The following is a 20,125-nucleotide window of genomic DNA, read 5'->3' on the forward strand; positions in this document are numbered from 1 at the left end:
GAGGGAGAGAGACATCCATCGAGGGAGAGAGACATCCATCGAGGGAGAGAGACATCCATCGAGGGAGAGAGACATCCATCGAGGGAGAGAGACATCCATCGAGGGAGAGAGACATCCATCGAGGGAGAGAGACATCCATCGAGGGAGAGAGAGATCCAGCGAGGGAGAGAGACATCCAGCGAGGGAGAGAGACAATCCATCGAGGGAGAGAGACATCCATCGAGGGAGAGAGACATCCATCGAGGGAGAGAGACATCCATCGAGGGAGAGAGACATCCATCGAGGGAGAGAGACATCCATCGAGGGAGAGAGACATCCATCGAGGGAGGGAGACATCCATCGAGGGAGGGAGACATCCATCGAGGGAGGGAGACATCCATCGAGAGAGGGAGACATCCATCGAGAGAGGGAGACATCCATCGAGAGAGGGAGACATCCATCGAGAGACATCGAGAGAGAGACATCCATCGAGAGACATCGAGAGAGAGACATCGAGAGAGAGACATCGAGAGAGAGACATCGAGAGAGAGACATCGAGAGAGACATCGAGAGAGAGACATCGAGAGAGACATCGAGAGAGACATCGAGAGAGACATCGAGAGAGAGACATCGAGAGAGACATCGAGAGAGACATCGAGAGAGAGACATCGAGAGAGAGACATCGAGAGAGAGACATCGACATCGAGAGAGAGAGAGAGAGACATCCATCGAGAGACATCGAGAGAGAGACATCCATCGAGAGACATCGAGAGAGAGACATCCATCGAGAGACATCGAGAGAGAGACATCCATCGAGAGACATCGAGAGAGAGACATCGAGAGAGAGACATCGAGAGAGAGACATCGAGAGAGAGAGAGAGAGACATCGAGAGAGAGAGAGAGAGACATCGAGAGAGAGAGAGAGAGACATCGAGAGAGAGAGAGAGAGAGAGACATCGAGAGAGAGAGAGAGAGAGAGACATCGAGAGAGACATCGAGAGAGAGACATCGAGAGAGACATCGAGAGAGAGACATCGAGAGAGACATCGAGAGAGAGACATCGAGAGAGAGAGAGAGAGAGAGACATCGAGAGAGAGAGAGAGAGACATCGAGAGAGAGAGAGAGAGACATCGAGAGAGAGAGAGAGAGACATCGAGAGAGAGAGAGAGAGACATCGAGAGAGAGAGAGAGAGACATCGAGAGAGACATCGAGAGACATCGAGAGAGACATCGAGAGACATCGAGAGAGAGAGAAATCGAGAGAGAGAAATCGAGGGAGAGAGAGAGAAATCGAGGGAGAGAGAGAGAAATCGAGGGAGAGAGAGAGAAATCGAGGGAGAGGGAGAGAGACATCAAGAGAGAGAAATCAAGAGAGAGAAAGAGACATCGAGAGAGAGAGAGAGAGACATCGAGGGAGAGAGACATCGAGAGAGAGAGAGACAGAGGGAGAGAGGGGGAGAGACATCAAGAGAGAGAGAGACATCAAGAGAGAGAGAGAGAGACATCAAGAGAGAGAGAGAGACATCGAGAGAGAGACATCGAGAGAGTTCCAAATTGAGCAGCAGCTGCTGAAAAATGAGCTCCTACAAATATTGACATTTACATGGTTTTTAGAGTGAAGTACATCGGAAAAAAGCTAAAGAAAACTGCAAGACTGAATTAAAGACAAAACAAGCAACAAACAAAGAAGATAGGCTTTTGAAAAAGTAACTATTTTTCATAAAATTGTAGTTATCTTAGCTAGCGGAATTGTTTACCAGTTGCTAAGCAGTTGCTAGGGACTCTCCTGGAAGAAGCTAGCTAGCTAACAAAGAATATCAAGTTAACAGAAGAAAAGAAAGACAAAATCAGGACAGAAGAAAAAGGACAAAGTGAAACAGTCCTCTAAAAGACACAAGAGACAATAATACAAGAAACAATGCTTCTATTGCAACATTGTAGCCAATATCCCCAGCATTGCTATGGCAATTGTTTACCACCAGACATCCAAACAGAGAAAGCTAAGAATAGTTTCAAAGGTTTGTTGATGGGACAGAACCATGAATGCCTGTTTGCAGATCTTACCAGTTGCAAAACAAGAGCAAATTTTAATTTTAATACCAAACGAGGACACATATGGAAAAGGGTTATTTGCAACCATTTCCCTTTCTCAAAGAAAGAGAGGCATCTGCCAAGAAGCTGACCAGAGCAACACGTATCAAACAGTGAACTTATATAATAATGGAACTGTATTGATACAAGGCAATGATTCAAGCCTCCAGGCCTTTGAGAATAGGTTTGCTACCCTAAAAGCAGAAGCTGAAATCATCTCAGAAACTGAAGAAAAAGTCAAGGAGGGAGATGGAGAAAAGCAGGCCCCAACGGTCTCTGTGACCCAGCAAGAAGCCCTCAGTGTCCCTCTACCTACCTCACCTGCAGCAGACAGAGCCAAGGACATGCCTACAACACCAAGAACACCTGCTATGCAACGTTTCCACAACACCCTCTCTCTAGTCGAAGCAGAGGTCATAGAACTCAGAGAGAACAAGCTTCAAGAGGAGGGCACTGTCCTAAAACTAAAAGAAGAGATGAAACAGTTCAGGGAGGAGAGCAGAGCATCTATTGCTAAATTAGAAAGCAGAATGGACAAACTGAGTCAGACAAATGACGACCTCAGAGACCATCTGAGCACAACAAGAAAGGAGCTAGAACAAAGAGAGAGGTACATTGACACCCTCAACCAACAGCGAGTCACTATGTCCTCTGCATCTAGAGAACATGTCGACAAGCTTGGCATAACACAAGCAGAACCTGAGACCAGCATGGCCTCCACCACACAGCCTGATGACACTGCACCAGCCTACCAGTCTGCTCCAGCCCAGGTCAGAATACCAGCCTCCCAGTCTGCTCCACCGAGACAATCACCCACAACTGCAATCCTTATTGATTCAAATGGGAAGTTTTTAGTCCAGGAAAGATGATTCCCTAGACACCAGGTGTATAAGTTCTGGTGTCCTACAACTGACAGTGCAATGCAGCTACTCAGTCAGACCAGGATTGACACCCCCGACAACATCATCATCCACACTGGCACAAACCACCTTCATGCCAAAGGTGAAAATGTATCTGGGGCAGTGAGAAGAGTGGCAGAACGGGCACAGGCTCGGTTCCCAACAACCAATATATACTGCTCAAAAAAATAAAGGGAACAGTTAAACAACACAATGTAACTCCAAGTCAATCACACTTCTGTGAAATCAAACTGTCCACTTAGGAAGCAACACTGATTGACAATACATTTCACATGCTGTTGTGCAAATGGAATAGACAACAGGTGGAAATTATAGGCAATAAGCAAGACACCCCCAATAAAGGAGTGGTTCTGCAGGTGGGGACCACAGACCACTTCTCAGTTCCTATGCTTCCTGGCTGAAGTTTTGGTCACTTTTGAATGCTGGCGGTGCTTTCACTCTAGTGGTAGCATGAGACGGTGTCTACAACCAACACAAGTGGCTCAGGTAGTGCAGCTCATCCAGGATGGCACATCAATGCGAGCTGTGGCAAGAAGGTTTGCTGTGTCTGTCAGCGTAGTGTCCAGAGCATGGAGGCGCTACCAGGGGACAGGCCAGTACATCAGGAGACGTGGAGGAGGCCGTAGGAGGGCAAAAACCCAGCAGCAGGACCGCTACCTCCGCCTTTGTGCAAGGAGGAGCAGGAGGAGCACTGCCAGAGCCCTGCAAAATGACCTCCAGCAGGCCACAAATGTGCATGTGTCTGCTCAAACGGTCAGAAACAGACTCCACGAGGGTGGTATGAGGGTCCGACGTCCACAGGTGGGGGTTGTGCTTACAGCCCAACACCGTGCAGGACGTTTGGCATTTGCCAGAGAACACCAAGATTGGCAAATTCGCCACTGGCGCCCTGTGCTCTTCACAGATGAAAGCAGGTTCACACTGAGCACGTGACAGACGTGACAAGAGTCTGGAGACGCCGTGGAGAACGTTCTGCTGCCTGCAACATCCTCCAGCATGACCGGTTTGGCGGTGGGTCAGTCATGGTGTGGGGTGGCATTTCTTTGGGGGGCCGCACAGCCCTCCATGTGCTCACCAGCGGTAGCCTGACTGTCATTAGGTACCGAGATGAGATCCTCAGACCCCTTGTGAGACCATATGCTGGTGCGGTTGGCCTTGGGTTCCTCCTAATGCAAGACAAGGCTAGACCTCATGTGGCTGGAGTGTGTCAGCAGTTCCTGCAAGAGGAAGGCATTGATGCTATGGACTGGCCCGCCCGTTCTCCAGACCTGAATCCAATTGAGCACATCTGGGACATCATGTCTCGCTCCATCCACCAACGCCACGTTGCACCACAGACTGTCCAGGAGTTGGCAGATGCTTTAGTCCAGGTCTGGGAGGAGATCCCTCAGGAGACCATCCACCACCTCATCAGGAGCATGCCCAGGCGTTGTAGGGAGGTCATACAGGCACGTGGAGGCCACACACACTACTGAGCCTCATTTTGACTTGTTTTAAGGACATTACATCAAAGTTGGATCAGCCTGTAGTGTGGTTTTCCACTTTAATTTTGAGTGTGACTCCAAATCCAGACCTCCATGGGTTGATAAATTGGATTTCCATTGATTATTTTTGTGTGATTTTGTTGTCAGCACATTCAACTATGTAAAGAAAAAAGTATTTAATAAGATTATTTCTTTCATTCAGATCTAGGATGTGTTGTTTAAGTGTTCCCTTTATTTTTTTGAGCAGTGTAGTTGTATCCACCCTCCTACCAAGAAAAGACTTCCCAGGACAGTTGATGGACAATATAAATCAACAGATCACTGTGGACTGTGCCTCACTGCTCAACTTCAGAACGGCTCACCACCCCACTCTGACATGTCAACACTTATACCATAATGTACATCTTGGTCAGGACAGTATCAGAACCTTTGCCAAGGACCTAAAAGATGCAACACTTGGCAGGGACCCACACACCCATCACCCCAGCAACAGAGGTCCCCCGCCCCACATTCTGAAACAACAGTACCTCCACCATCCCCAGGAGAAAAGAGCCTGACACGGCTTATTACAGCACAGCTCTACTACACCAGGCCCATCTCAACACAGATATACCAGACCAGACCCGTCCCATCACAACACAGCTCTACTAGACCAGGCCCATCACACCACAGCTCTACTAGACCCGGCCCATCACACCACAGCTCTACTAGACCCGGCCCATCACACCACAGCTCTACTAGACCCGGCCCATCACACCACAGCTCTACTAGACCCGGCCCATCACAACACAGATTTACCAGACCAGACCCGCCTCAGGACAGCACGACTAGACCCGTCCCATCAAAACACAGCTCCACTAGACCCGGCCCATCACAACACAGCTCTACTGGACCCGGCCCATCACAACACAGCTCTACTGGACCCGGCCCATCACAACACAGCTCTACTGGACCCGGCCCATCACAACACAGCTCCACTGGACCCGGCCCATCACAACACAGCTCCACTGGACCCGGCCCATCACAACACAGCTCCACTGGACCCGGCCCATCACAACACAGCTCCACTGGACCCGGCCCATCACAACACAGCTCCACTGGACCCGGCCCATCACAACACAGCTCCACTGGACCCGGCCCATCACAACACAGCTCCACTGGACCCGGCCCATCACAACACAGCTCTACTGGACCCGGCCCATCACAACACAGCTCTACTGGACCCGGCCCATCACAACACAGCTCTATAGACCCGGCCCATCACAACACAGCTCTACTGGACCTGGCCCATCACAACACAGCTCTACTGGACCTGGCCCATCACAACACAGCTCTACTGGACCTGGCCCATCACAACACAGCTCTACTGGACCTGGCCCATCACAACACAGCTCTATAGACCCGGCCCATCACAACACAGCTCTACTGGACCTGGCCCATCACAACACAGCTCTACTGGACCTGGCCCATCACAACACAGCTCTACTGGACCTGGCCCATCACAACACAGCTCTGATCACTACTCCAGGGTCGGACAGAACACTGTCCTTCAGAGAAGTACACCACATGATGCAGTCCACACCATGTATCATTCAGATCATCAGCCTACATATGCTGAGGTAACCTCTGGCAAAAGACCCCTAGAACAATCAGAGATAGGAGAGGTACGTCAACTACTGCAACTAATATGCAGACTACTGAGCTAGACAGACCCTTTAATTCACACACACAGTTGCAGATTGCATTGTACTTATTTTTTGTGCAATCTTATTCATTTGTTTACAACTATTCTTAATTTTATTGGCACCGGTATTATAGTAATGTATGTATGTATGTATGTATGTATGTATATTATTATTATTTTGTTTTTTTCCCAATGTACTTTACTCAAACCAGTGAATATCACTTATTATAAATGAGATCATTAACTATCAGCTCTTGGAATATCCAGGGCCTATACTCTTCACATTCTGGTTATAAAACAACAAATCCAGAATTGATTAAAAACGTCAAGGGACAGGACATCATAATCCTACTGGAAACATGGTGTCGTGGAGACATAGATACTCAATGTCCCTCAGGCTATAGAGAGAGTTTACTACCATCAATCAAACATAAAAATGTTAAACGGGGCCGAGACTCAGGTGGAATCATCATTTGGCATAAGCAGGATTTAGCACTGAATGAAATTAAAAAAGGTACCAGTCACATTTGGCTAAAACTTAACAAAGGTACAATCTACTATGACAATGATGTATACATATGTGCAGCTTATGCTCCTCCTTCAGATTCATCATATTATGATGATCAGTTTTTCAACAATCTCCACACAGAAATCATTACATTTCAGGCAGAGGGTAAAGTGCTTCTTTGTGGAGATTTCAATGCAAGAACAGGTTCTGAGCCTGACTACACTGATGCGGGAGGTAACCACCACATATTTGGACACCCCTCCTTGTACAGTAGCCCTATTATAAATAATAGAAACAGTCCTAACCAAATACTGAACAAAAATGGGAAGGAGTTAGTGCATCTCTGTCGAGCCTTAGGCCTGTACATGCTTAATGGTAGAGTCAGAGGGGACTCTTTAGGTCGGTTTACTTACTGCTCAGCGCTTGGGACAAGTGTAGTCAATTATGCCATCACTGACATTGACCCCTCCTTCATTAGTGCATTCACTGTCAGACCACAGACACCATTGTCAGATCAACGTGTTTCTGAAGAAATTAACCGGCAATACTCATTCAAAAAAACAGCCCAATAAACTCTACAACATAAACCCATCGTACAGATGGGCTCCAAACAGTGCAGAGAGATTCATTGAAACGTTGAACTCAAATGAAATGAACTCTAAACAGTTTTTCAATAACTCACAATACCAAAACAATAAAGATGGTGTCAATTCGGCTACTCAAAACATCAACTGCATATTCCAAAAAGCAGCATCGAAAGCAAATTTGAGAAAACCAAAGAAATGCAAAAAAAAAAATGTTTCTGATAAATGGTTTGATAATGAATGTAAAACAATTAGAAAACACCTAAGACAAATGTCAAATGAAAAACATAAGCAGCAAAACAACCCAGAGCTACGATATGAATACTTTGAAACTCTGAAACAGTATAAACAAACACTGAAATGCAAGAAATTGAATAATACCAACAAGACACTTGATGAAATTGAAAACGCAATTGACCAAAATCAGTTCTGGGACATGTGGAACAATTTAAGCACAACAAAGCCACAAGAATTAGCCATACAAGATGTAGGAATTTGGAAAACTTATTTTGATAATCTATACAAAAACATCCAACAAAAAGACTTACAACAGAACCAATTAGAAATGAAAGCAAAATTGAACATCCTTGAATCAGTCATTAAAAACAACCAAAATGCATTAGATTACCCAATAACCCAACAAGAACTAAATGACAAGCTCAAATCTTTAAATCAAAGAAGGCTTGTGGTCTAGACAACATCAGAAATGAAATGCTGAAAAACAGCACACCTGAGTTGCAAAATGTTGTGCTTAAATTGTTCAACATGGTTTTAACTTCTGGCTGCTTCCCTGATGTCTGGAACCAGGGGCTCATCTCCCCTATCCACAAAAGTGGAGACAAATCAGACCCCAATAATTACAGGGGAATTTGCGTAAACAGTAACTTGGGAAAGGTTTTCTGTAGCATTTTGAATTCAAGAATTCAAACCTTTCTTCAAGAAAAGAATGTAATAAGTAAATGTCAAATTGGCTTTCTCCCTAACCATCGCACTACTGACCATATATACACCTTACACACACTAATTAATAAACACGTCCACCAAAAAAAAGAGGACAAAATCTTTGCTTGCTTTATTGACTTTAAAAAAGCATTTGATTCTATTTGGCATGAAGGGCTATTCTACAAAATTCTCCAAAGTGGGCTTGGTGGTAAGGTGTATGACTTAATAAAATGTATGTACACAGAAAATAAATGTGCAATAAAAATCAAAAACCAAAGAACAGAATTATTTTCACAATGTCGAGGTGTGAGACAAGGCTGCAGTTTGAGTCCAAACCTTTTCAACATTTATATCAATGAATTAGCAGACATGTTGGACCATTCTCCAGCCCCAGGACTCACACTATTTGACACAGAGGTGAAATACCTGCTATATGCTGATGACTTGGTACTTCTATCACCAACCAAAGAAGGTCTTCAACAGAACATTAATATCCTAGAGCAATATTGCCATAATTGGGCCCTGGCAGTAAATTTCCCAAAAATGAAAATCATGATTTTCCAAAAGAAAACCAGATATCAGAAACACAAATTCACCCTGAACAACACCATCATCATTGAACACACTAAAAATTACACCTACCGTGGTCTGACCATATCTGCATCAGGAAACTTTAATATGGCAGTGAATGCACTCAAAGAAAAAGCCCACAGAGCATTGTATGCGATAAAAATGAAATTATTCAAAATCAACATCCCAATTAGAATTTGGACCAAAATATTTGACAGTGTAATCCTACCAATAGCTCTTTACGGAAGTGAGGTTTGGGGGGCCACTCAATAAACTGGACTTTAAAATGTGGGACAAACATCCAATTGAAGCCCTACATGCTGAATTCTGTCGGAAAATCCTACAAGTCCAGAGAAATACACCAACTAATGCATGTAGGGCAGAATTGGGCCGCTTTCCAGTAATAATGAAAATACAGAAAAGATCATAAAAATTTTGGCTACATCTAAATTCAAGTCCAAATTCAAGTCTGCAATTTAAAGCACTCCAAACCCAAGAGCTGAGCCCAGAAACGAGCCCTCTCAGTCAGCTGGTGTTGGACCTCACCAACCAAGCTGACACCAGCACTGCTTCAAAAGAAAGAATTCAAATAAACAAAATCATGAACCAATCAAAGGACTCATATTTACAACATTGGAAAAACGAAACAAAATCCCAAAGCCGACTAAATTGCTATCTGACCCTAAAACAGAGAATATGAATTGGCTGATTATCTCTACTCTGTCAGAGATACGAAGCAGAGACAGATCCTTACCAAGTACAGGCTGAGTGACCACCTGGCAGAGACAGATCCTTACCAAGTACAGGCTGATTGACCACCGATTGGCAATAGAAACCGGCAGACATAAAAAGACATGGCTACCCAAAGAGGAGTGTGTATGTGGTCACTGCACGACAGGGGAGGTAGAGACAGAGATGCACTTTCTCCTTTACTGTGATAAATATTCCTCACAAAGAGATTCCTTGTTCACAGAAATGACTACATTTATTCCAAATTTGAACTTATTAAACCCAGAGGAAAAACAAAAAATACTCATGGGCGAAGGAGCAATGGCTCCTCTTGCAGCCAAATATGTATTTGCCTGCCATAGCCTGAGGGACTCTGAATAATAACATCTGCATAGTAAGCAGTAACTTACTTATTATTACTATTATTGTTATTACTGTTATTGTTATTTCTATTATTATTATTGTTGTTTATCATTCCAAATAGTAGTGGTATGGGTAGTAATGGTAATGATAACAGTTTAGTGATGGTGGTGGTAGTAGTAGTGGTAATGATGATAGTAGTTGTAGTACTGATGTAATGGTGAAGATGACCGTTATTTAGTTATAAATTAGTTATAGATTCATTTTCCATTTTTATATTTTTATATTTTTTACATTCTACTATTTTAATATTATTTAATTAGTGTTTTATTGTTATTATTTTTATATTTAATTTTGTATTATTTACTGCCATTTTATATTATTATTTGTTATTGTTTATAATTGTATTACAATGTATATTGTATACATTGTTGCTTTGGCAATATTGACAATGTTTTTCATGCCAATAAAGCAGCTTGAATTTGAGAGACATCGAGAGAGAGAGAGAGCGAGACATCGAGAGAGAGAGAGCGAGAGCGAGACATCGAGAGAGAGAGAGCGAGAGCGAGACATCGAGAGAGAGAGAGAGAGAGCGAGACATCGAGAGAGAGAGAGAGAGAGAGAGCGAGACATCGAGAGAGAGAGAGAGCGAGACATCGAGACATCGAGAGAGAGCGAGACATCGAGAGAGAGAGAGAGCGCGAGACATCGAGAGAGAGAGAGAGCGAGACAGCGAGACATCGAGAGAGAGAGAGAGAGAGCGAGACAGAGAGAGAGCGAGACAGCGAGACATCGAGAGAGAGCGAGACATCGAGAGAGCGAGACAGCGAGACATCGAGAGAGAGAGAGCGAGACAGCGAGACATCGAGAGAGAGAGAGAGCGAGACAGCGAGAGAGAGAGAGCGAGACAGCGAGACATCGAGAGAGAGAGAGAGAGAGAGACAGAGCGAGACAGCGAGACATCGAGAGAGAGAGAGCGAGACATCGAGAGAGAGCGAGACATCGAGAGAGAGCGAGACATCGAGAGAGAGCGAGACATCGAGAGAGAGCGAGACATCGAGAGAGAGCGAGACATCGAGAGAGAGCGAGACATCGAGAGAGAGCGAGACATCGAGAGAGAGCGAGACATCGAGAGAGAGCGAGACATCGAGAGAGAGCGAGACATCGAGAGAGAGAGAGAGCGAGACATCGAGAGAGAGAGAGAGCGAGACATCGAGAGAGAGAGAGAGCGAGACATCGAGAGAGAGAGAGAGCGAGACATCGAGAGAGAGAGAGCGAGACATCAAGAGAGAGAGCGAGACATCAAGAGAGAGAGCGAGACATCAAGAGAGAGAGCGAGACATCAAGAGAGAGAGCGAGACATCAAGAGAGAGAGCGAGACATCAAGAGAGAGAGCGAGACATCAAGAGAGAGAGCGAGACATCAAGAGAGAGAGCGAGACATCAAGAGAGAGAGCGAGACATCAAGAGAGAGAGCGAGACATCAAGAGAGAGAGCGAGACATCAAGAGAGAGAGCGAGACATCAAGAGAGAGCGAGACATCAAGAGAGAGCGAGACATCAAGAAATCAAGAATAGGCAGACATTGCGTGAAAGAGAAAAATGAAACCAGCAATCAATTTTAGTGGACATAGTGCTCCTTTATGTCAACAGAGAAAGGCAGCACACACACACCTGTTACAAACACAACGTAGGCCAGGCAGGGTTTAATTGGAATTAGGCATAGTGTTTTAGGCAGGGGCGCAGCAGACTTGATGTTCTTGTCCACACATACAGTACCAGGACAGGCATGGTTGACATCTATGAAAAACTCCCAGGCCCCTACTTTACTTTGATTCACTTTCACTATCTGACACACTTAATGCTGTCAGATGAGCATGGCCATGGCCTGCAGGCTTGAAAAGTGTAACTATATTGACGCCATTGAACTGTTAATACTCTGTGGACTGTTTAACAATGCTGTGGCATGAATAATCCTAGTGGGTTTCAGTCACTTCTCTTTTTGACCTGCACTGTTGGATCTCAGAGGTTAAGAATTTCACTGTGCCCTGCGATTCCACCTGCGAGCCTGTGTACGTGACTAACAAACTCATCTAATATGTAGGTACAACATATTCCTTTATGATTTGACTGTCTTCTCTGACAAAATGGTTCCAATGCTGCTGAATACCCCTAGCAGTGTGGCCGACCAGACTAATAAGGAGTGGAAGACGACAGGTTGTACAGTACTAATAGGAGACTAGGTTACATAACACAGCAGAGAGATAACCATCCCTGAAGTCAGTTTAGAGATTACTGGAGCAACGTTCCAAAGTTCATACAAGGCATCTACCAAGACCGAATGTAGATAAGGGACAAGCTTAGCCCAAATCTCTCACAATTCAACACATCAACAGGCTTCAGGCCAATTCTATGTAAATTGAGGAAGAGACCTGAAATTCCAATTCAAGAATTAAGAAACTCAAAAAAAGTGATCTTTTCTTGAAACAGACATATCCTGTGCTGAATTTAAAATGGCAATGACCTCAACCCTACACATCATAATGTGGAGCACTGCATTAGCTAAGCTCCTTATCAACAGTTGAACTTGACGGAACAATAACATAGCTACATGCTACAGGACTGGGGACGTCCGGGTGTTGTATGCAGCTATGTTATTGTACTGTCAAGTTCAACTGTTGATAAGGAGCTTAGCTAATGCCATTTAAATATTCAGGTCAGCTTACAGTGGAATAAGTATCAGAACTTGCTTGGTTTCACTCTGACACTATACATAACATCTGCATTCAATGGCAGATACATTATTGGCAATCAAATACCAACATGCAATACACATGCAACTAGCTATCTGAAGCCAGACAAACTTGGCTAGTTGGCTGAGTCTAATATAAGCTAGCTAACAAACTGTTGAAAGACAAAGTTATGGCGCTATTAGCCCATATTTGTGCTAACGCCAGAAAAACAAGGGCGGTGTAACGATCATGACAATGTCAGAGACAATGTGGCCACTACGCTCGTTCCCACTTGCTAGTCGCTATCAGACAGTCACACACCCTCCTGAGCCAGAGACCCCCACCCAGTTAGCATGCTAACCAGATATCATCTCTCACAACAGTCTACACAGCGATTCAACACCAACGCAAACATTACAACAGGAAATACTACTGCCAAAGAACAAAATGGGAGTGTAATTTACTTGGTTGGCAAACTTAGAAGACCATCCAAACCAGATAAAAGGGATCACTAACTAATTAGTTAGCTATAGGCTGGCTAACGTTAGCTATCTGGTACCACCCTCCCAGCTATCAGCTGGAAAACGTTAGCTACTTACCGTTAACTCCCCTTCTCCTTGGCTTTCTCAGTAGCGATCAATTTTAACGTTTTACAATTGTGGTGGGGGTTAAGGGGAAAGCGTGAGAGAGAAACCCGACGAACTAAGTATTGGTATTCCTGTCACGACACTGAATGAATCATTGCCATTTACCTAGCTAGGTAGCTGAAGTAGCCAACAGTACAAACAGATGAGATAACGTTGAACCCTGTTGCTAGCAGTTCAAGTGGCAACAGAATACGAGTGGTATTTATGATCTGATCGAGTGACACCACCATCCTTAACATAAAACTGATGGTTATAGAACGTTCACTCTGTCAATATTACTTATAACATTTAATAACTGTTGACAATATACCATACTTAACACCTAAATTAAGTCTATACTGACCCTGTTGTAGCTCGAATGGTACAAGGAGATGGCGGAACTTCCGGTTCCGTTCCCGACTACAGGAAAAACCGCACCCCTTTGCACGCTCCCATCATTTCATATTTATGAACTGGGCGAGGCTACACAGTCATGCATAAAATAGTTTCAATTTGATCTCAAATTCTAAACTATTTCATTGTCTATTGTCCGGATGGGAATGTAGCGCTATTTATCACACTTGTAAATAAGTTTTATACTGTAACATAATGTCAAACTGACCCTTGATATTGATTGTTTTGTATGCAGGAATATGCGGAGCCTATAAATGCACCCCTCAGACCTCTATAATTGTACCTGAAGTTGGGTGTTGGTTGAGAATGTGTGGCGTCGGTGCTGTGCGTAGTCTGTTTAAGAAACATTTGAGGACCAAGATAAATGTAAGACGACTTACATGTATCTTGGTCCTCAAATGTAGACTACGCACAGCATATATATATACGCACAGCATAAAAAAAATATATATATATATATATATATATATATATTTTTTTTTTACATTTATTTATTTAACCAGGCAAGTCAGTTAAGAACAAATTCTTATTTACAACAACGGCCAAACCCGGGCCAAATGTGCGCTGCCCTATGGGACTCCCAATAACAGCCAGGTGTGATACAGCCTGGAATCAAACCAGGGTGTCTGTAGTGATGCCTCAAACACTGAGATGCAATGCCTTAGACTGCTGTGCCACTCGGGAGCCCCTAGTGTGTGTTGAGCAATGTTGCCAATATTCCAAATTTGTATTTTGTTAAAGGAGAAATCTGCAGTTGCTACATAACTTTTTTGACATGATATGTACCCATTCATTCTTGAAGAATATAACTTAAAAATGCCTACAGAGCTTAGTTGAACTGTAGTAACCCATCAGAACCAAAAAATATAAGCTTGTTTTACTCCAACGTTTGTAAACAAAGTAAGTGTAGACAAACACTGTATAGCCTCAAAACATGAATAAAACTATAATGTTGATATCATGGATGCTTGAATGATCAGTCCTTGCATCCATAGCTATGTCTATGGATGCAAGGAGAGGTGTTACATTTCTCCAGCCCCATCCTTCAGATTTTTACAGAAACAGTGGTTGGGAATATGTTTTGTTATTGTTACAACTGCAGATTTCCTCTTTATTTATTTTTTATTTAACCTTTATTTAACTAGGCAAGCCAGTTAAGAACAAATTGTTATTTACAATGACGGCCTACCCGGCCAAACCCTGACGACGCTGGGCCAATTGTGCGCCGCCCTATGGGACTACCAATCATGGCCGGATGTAATTGTGTACCGCCCTATGGGACTCCCAATCACGGCCGGATGTAATTGTGTACCGCCCTATGGGACTCCCAATCACGGCCGGATGTAATTGTGTACCGCCCTATGGGACTCCCAATCACGGCCGGATGTAATTGTGTTAATGTGCTTTGAGTTAATCCTGTTTGAAACAAGCAAACCTATACTTAGCCTGAATCTCTTAATAAAACTTAGTTTGTCTTTTTATATCTGACTCCTGACTGTTTCCCAAACGGGCCTAGAAACCGTTGAATAAAAAAAGGATCCAATATGAATATACTTTAGTAATATAGCATATTTCAATACTTATATTTCAAAGCATTTATCAAATAAAACAGGATAAAATACTAGCCAACACAACACAAATCACCAAATATATATATTACTAAGGGACAGTAGACAACAAATCGTTGAGATTTGTCTGACATTGATTTCAAGAGGGTTAGGCTTGTGTTGTGTGTCGGTTGACGTTACTGTAGGCCCACTTCCTAAATTTAGCAGCAAAACCAGTAGCAAATATTCAGCTATAAATAAAATCAGCTCATATAAATCACCTCGTTGTGAATGGAACTATTCCTCTCATCCACATTCTTCACATTCTGATTCACACAGAAGCGTGTTATGTCATTTTATTGTTGCTCTGGTTTCTGCTGGTATGAACAGTAATCATAAACACCTCCATTTTCCCCTGCAGTGAGACTCCCTCCCTGCTGAATGTCCATCAACACGAAACATCTATCCTGTCCTCCTCAGGCATGAGTCCCTGTTCATGTACAAATCATTATGAATAGTATGATCACAATAAAAGAGAATCATCTTTCAACAGGCACAATCCTGCAAGCGCTGTGACATCCACAGGCATCAATCACTCACATTTTTCCTTCACATTTGTAGAGCTCTTTTTACAAATACACTTGGTACAGTCAGACAGTAATGTCCAGAGATCACGTTCCCCAGTTCCTAACCCCATAACCTCACCCTATAACCCTAACCCAACCGGACACCTCTGAGCCTGGGACATTGTGTGTCTGGGACATGTGCATGTCTGCTGTGGGTGGCTGTGTGTATTGCCCTCAATAACACTACCGTAGCATATAGCATCCACACAGAGGTAACCTCCAGAGGTAACCTCCAGGGGTAACCTCCAGGACCATTATAAGAGCTGCTATACATGTGGGTTACAACTCCTCCTTTTATCCACTATCTACACTGAACCAAAACATAAACGCAACATGTAAAGTGTTGGTCCCATGTTTCATGAGCTGAAATAAAAGATCCCAAAAGCTTATTTATCTCACATTTTGTGAACAATTTTGTTTACATCCCTGTTAGTGAGCATTTATCCTTTGCCAAGATAATCCATCCACCTTACAGGTGTGGCATATCAAGAAGCTGATTAAACAGCATGATCATTACACAGGGGTAATTTACTAAATGTAACTATAAAAATATTCCACCTTTTTTACTTTGTGAAACTGGAACTTGTGCCAAATGTGCCATTTTGTCACACAACACAATGCCACAGATGTGTCAAGTTTTGAGGGAGTGTGCAATTGGCATGCTGACTGCAGGAATGTCTACCAGAGCTGTTGCCAGAGAATTGAAAGCTGAAAATGTCCCAGTTTTTCCATTGCCTGCACACTCACCAGACGTGTCACCCATTGAGCATGTTTGGGATGCTCAGGATTGACATGTACAAGAGCGTGTTCCAGTTCCCGCCAATATCCAGCAACTTCGTAAAGCCATTGAAGAGGAGTGGGACAACATTCCACAGGGCACAATCAACAGCCTGATCAACTCTATGTGAAGAAGATGGGTCATGATGCATGAGACACTGACTGGTTTTCTGATCCACACCCCTACCTTTTTTTAAGGTATCTGTGACAAACAGATGCATATCTGTATTCCCAGTCATGTGAAATCCATATATTAGCGCCTAATGAATTTATTTAAATTGACTGATGTCCTTATATGGACTGTAACTCAGTAAAATGTTTGAAATAGTTGTATGTAGCGTTTATGTTTTTGCATTTATATTTTTTCCACAAATACTACCAGTCACAGACAACAAAACTCTCTCTCTCGCTCTCTCTCTCTCTCTCTCTCTCTGTCTCTCTCTCTCTCTCTCTCGCTCTCTGTCTCTCCCTCTCCCCCTATGCTCTATTTGGATTGCTGAGGACACTTGAGAGGGTGTGGGTCCCGCACTGATCAGACAGGCACATAGGAAAACACACAAATATGCTTTGGTGTTTCAAAGAAATATAGTTTATGCTTGAGTTGCATAGTAAATTCCTTATTAGTGTTTCTCGAAAGGTGGGTCGGGGTAGTGATGGTAGGTTGCTCTTGGGTCATGCTCTAAGATTGGACTGTGTTAGGGAGATTTTATTTTACATTATTTGATGGATCTTATGATAGTTAAAACAAGTAGGCCACCATATATAACAAATTCTAACCATTCCTTTTAATGCAAAATTGATTTAATGCAAACATAAAGTAGTTGTTATTCTGCCACTACCAAGAATTGCAGAAGGACAGGGGACAGATGAACCTGTTATACAGGTGCCACAACGACGTCATTACAGGTATTACAGTTTTTTCTGAATGCTTAAACACTAACAGTGATTCTTGAAGACTTTCTCTGAAACCATCAACACTTGTAGCCAATGTATTTACCAAGTGTACCAAACTGAATGCATGTTCTCTGCTTTACACTCAGTTTGTAATTTAATAACACACTTCTAGCGAAACTGTAAACATTGGTCTCTACATTGCTACACTCTTTTGCCAATTGCCTTTCCACATTGACACATGTGAAAACACTTTTAGATAATGAGTTCACTTACAAATCAGAGCTTGAGCACTATAAATAGAGCACAGGTAAACATTTGGTTTGGACACCAATGGAGGTCAATATTGGACAGAGAGTAAGAGGGGTGAGAACTAGAGGAGGACGAGTAGGAGGAAGAGGAGGAAGAGGAGGATGAGGAGGTGAGGAAGTAAGAGGAGAAGGAGGAGGAGAATGAAGAGGTGAAGTAGGACGGGGAGAAGGAGAGGATGGGGAAGAGGAAGAGGAAGAGGAAGGGGAATCAGGAACACAATAACTGATGAAATCAGAGTGACTGTGGTTGACCATGTTGTCAACCATGGGATGAGCATGAGGGAGGCTGGGAAACGGGTTCAACCAAATCTGAGCCGCTATACTGTTGCAGGTATCATCCGGATATTTCAAAATGAGAACTGGTAAGTAACTGTAAGTGCTGTAGTCTTACTGGTACAGTAATATGTACTGTACTTTCATAATGAGAAGGATCTATCCTGTCCGGGGGTATCATCGGATGGGGCCACAGTGTCTTCTGATCCCTCCTGTCTCAGCCTTCAGTATTTATGCTGCAGTAGTTTATGTGTCGGGGGGCTAGGGTCAGTCTGTTACATCTGGAGTATTTCTCTTGTCTTATCCGGTGTCCTGTGTGAATTTATATATGCTCTCTCTAATTCTCTCTTTCTCTCTTTCTTTCTTTCTCTCGGAGGACCTGAGCCCTAGGACTATGCCTCAGGACTACCTGGCAAGATGACTCCTTGCTGTCCCCAGTCCACCTGGCCATGCTGCTGCTCCAGTTTCAACTGTTCTGCCTGCGGCTATGGAACCCTGACCTGTTCACCGGACGTGCTTGTTGCACCCTCGACAACTACTATGATTATTATTATTTGACCATGCTGGTCATTTATGAACATTTTAACATCTTGACCATGTTCTGTTATAATATCCACCCGGCACAGCCAGAAGAGGACTGGCCACCCCTCATAGCCTGGTTCCTCTCTAGGTTTCTTCCTAGGTTTTTTGCCTTTCTAGTTTTTCCTAGGGAGTTTTTCCTAGCCACCGTGCTTCTTTCACATGCATTGCTTGCTGTTTGGGGTTTTAGGCTGGGTTTCTGTACAGCACTTTGAGATTTCAGCTGATGTACGAAGGGTTATATAAATACATTTGATTTGATTTGATTTGATCACTAAAACCATTCAAATGTTTTTACAGAACTGCAAGAAAACCAGTATCTGGTGGAAGAGGTTGGCTGCTCACCCCAGAGCAGGAGACCCACATTGTAAATATGGTCATTATAAATAACTGCATCGGACTCAGAGAACTGCAGGACCACATAATGGCAGATAACACCATATTCCAAAATGTCAACAGAGTGAGTCTCTCTGCACTGTCTCGTCTACTGAAACGCAATAGAATTAAGATGAAGCAGCAGTACAAAGTCCCTTTTGAAAGAAACTTAGACCGTGTACAACTGAGATATGAATATGTGCAGGTAAGCTATACTATCCTATCATTGGTACTGGATCTGGAAGTACATGGTGCTACATCATATTGACTGATCCCTGTCTTTTCGTAATGTGCTATATTATTTTGTCTAGTGTCTTTCAGCGAGTCATGGAGCTAGAAGCAGATGCAGTGTATCATCAGCTAATATACGGGGTGGAGGCAGGTTTCAACCTTGCAAAAACAAGGGGCCGCAGCAGAAATATAATCGGACACCGTGCCATCATCAACGTCCCGGGACAACGTGGTTGCAACAGAACAATGTGTGTGGCTATTAGTCAAAACAGCATCCTTCACCATCATGCAATCCAAGGCCCATACAACACTGCACACATTATCACATTTCTGGACACCCTCCACAACAGACTAATCCCTAATGACCAGGGGCCGGAGCAGCCCAGGTACGTTATCATCTGGGACAATGTTAGTTTCCACCGGGATGCTGTGATCCGCAATTGGTTCACAGGTCACCCACTTTTCATCGCACTCAATCTCCCCCCCTACTTTCTGTTCTTGAATCCTATTGAAGAATTCTTCTCTGCATGGCGTTGGAAGGTGTATGATTGCCAGCCCCACCAACGCATACCCCTTCTACAGGCAATGGAGGAGGCTTGTGGAGACATCGATCAGGGGTCATGCCAGGCCTGGATACGGCCCTCCAGGCGATACTTTCCAAGCTGCCTAGCTCAAGACAACATCACATGTGATGTGGATGAAGTCTTGTGGCCAGACACACAAAGGTGAGATGTAGCTTCATTTTGTTCTGTTCTTTTTTTCTAGAACAAAGGTTTTTGTTTACTTCTACTGCGCTTTTGTTGTTTAAGGAGTGTTAGAACATTTTGAGAGAGAAAAAAAATCCCCTTATTTGTATTGATAGTGTTTTATGTTTGCAATACACATCCATACTTT

General features: G+C 43.6%; 1 protein-coding gene across 3 annotated transcripts in view; it reads right to left on the reverse strand.

The window, feature by feature from the left end:
- Positions 1-13,638, reverse strand: part of LOC115177054 (epsin-1) — a 28,914-nt gene extending 15,276 nt beyond the window's left edge. For 2 of the 3 annotated variants that reach the window (XM_029737520.1, XM_029737518.1), the window contains exon 1: positions 13,181-13,606. The gene's annotated coding sequence lies outside the window, so the exon portion shown is untranslated. Of the gene's footprint in view, positions 1-13,180 lie in introns of all 3 variants that reach the window. The other variant, XM_029737519.1, reaches the window with a different exon arrangement.
- Between the last annotated feature and the right edge of the window lie 6,487 nt (positions 13,639-20,125).

The sequence above is a fragment of the Salmo trutta genome, chromosome 37 (genome assembly GCF_901001165.1).
Source record: "Salmo trutta chromosome 37, fSalTru1.1, whole genome shotgun sequence".
In the NCBI taxonomy this organism is placed as follows: Eukaryota; Metazoa; Chordata; class Actinopteri; order Salmoniformes; family Salmonidae; genus Salmo; species Salmo trutta.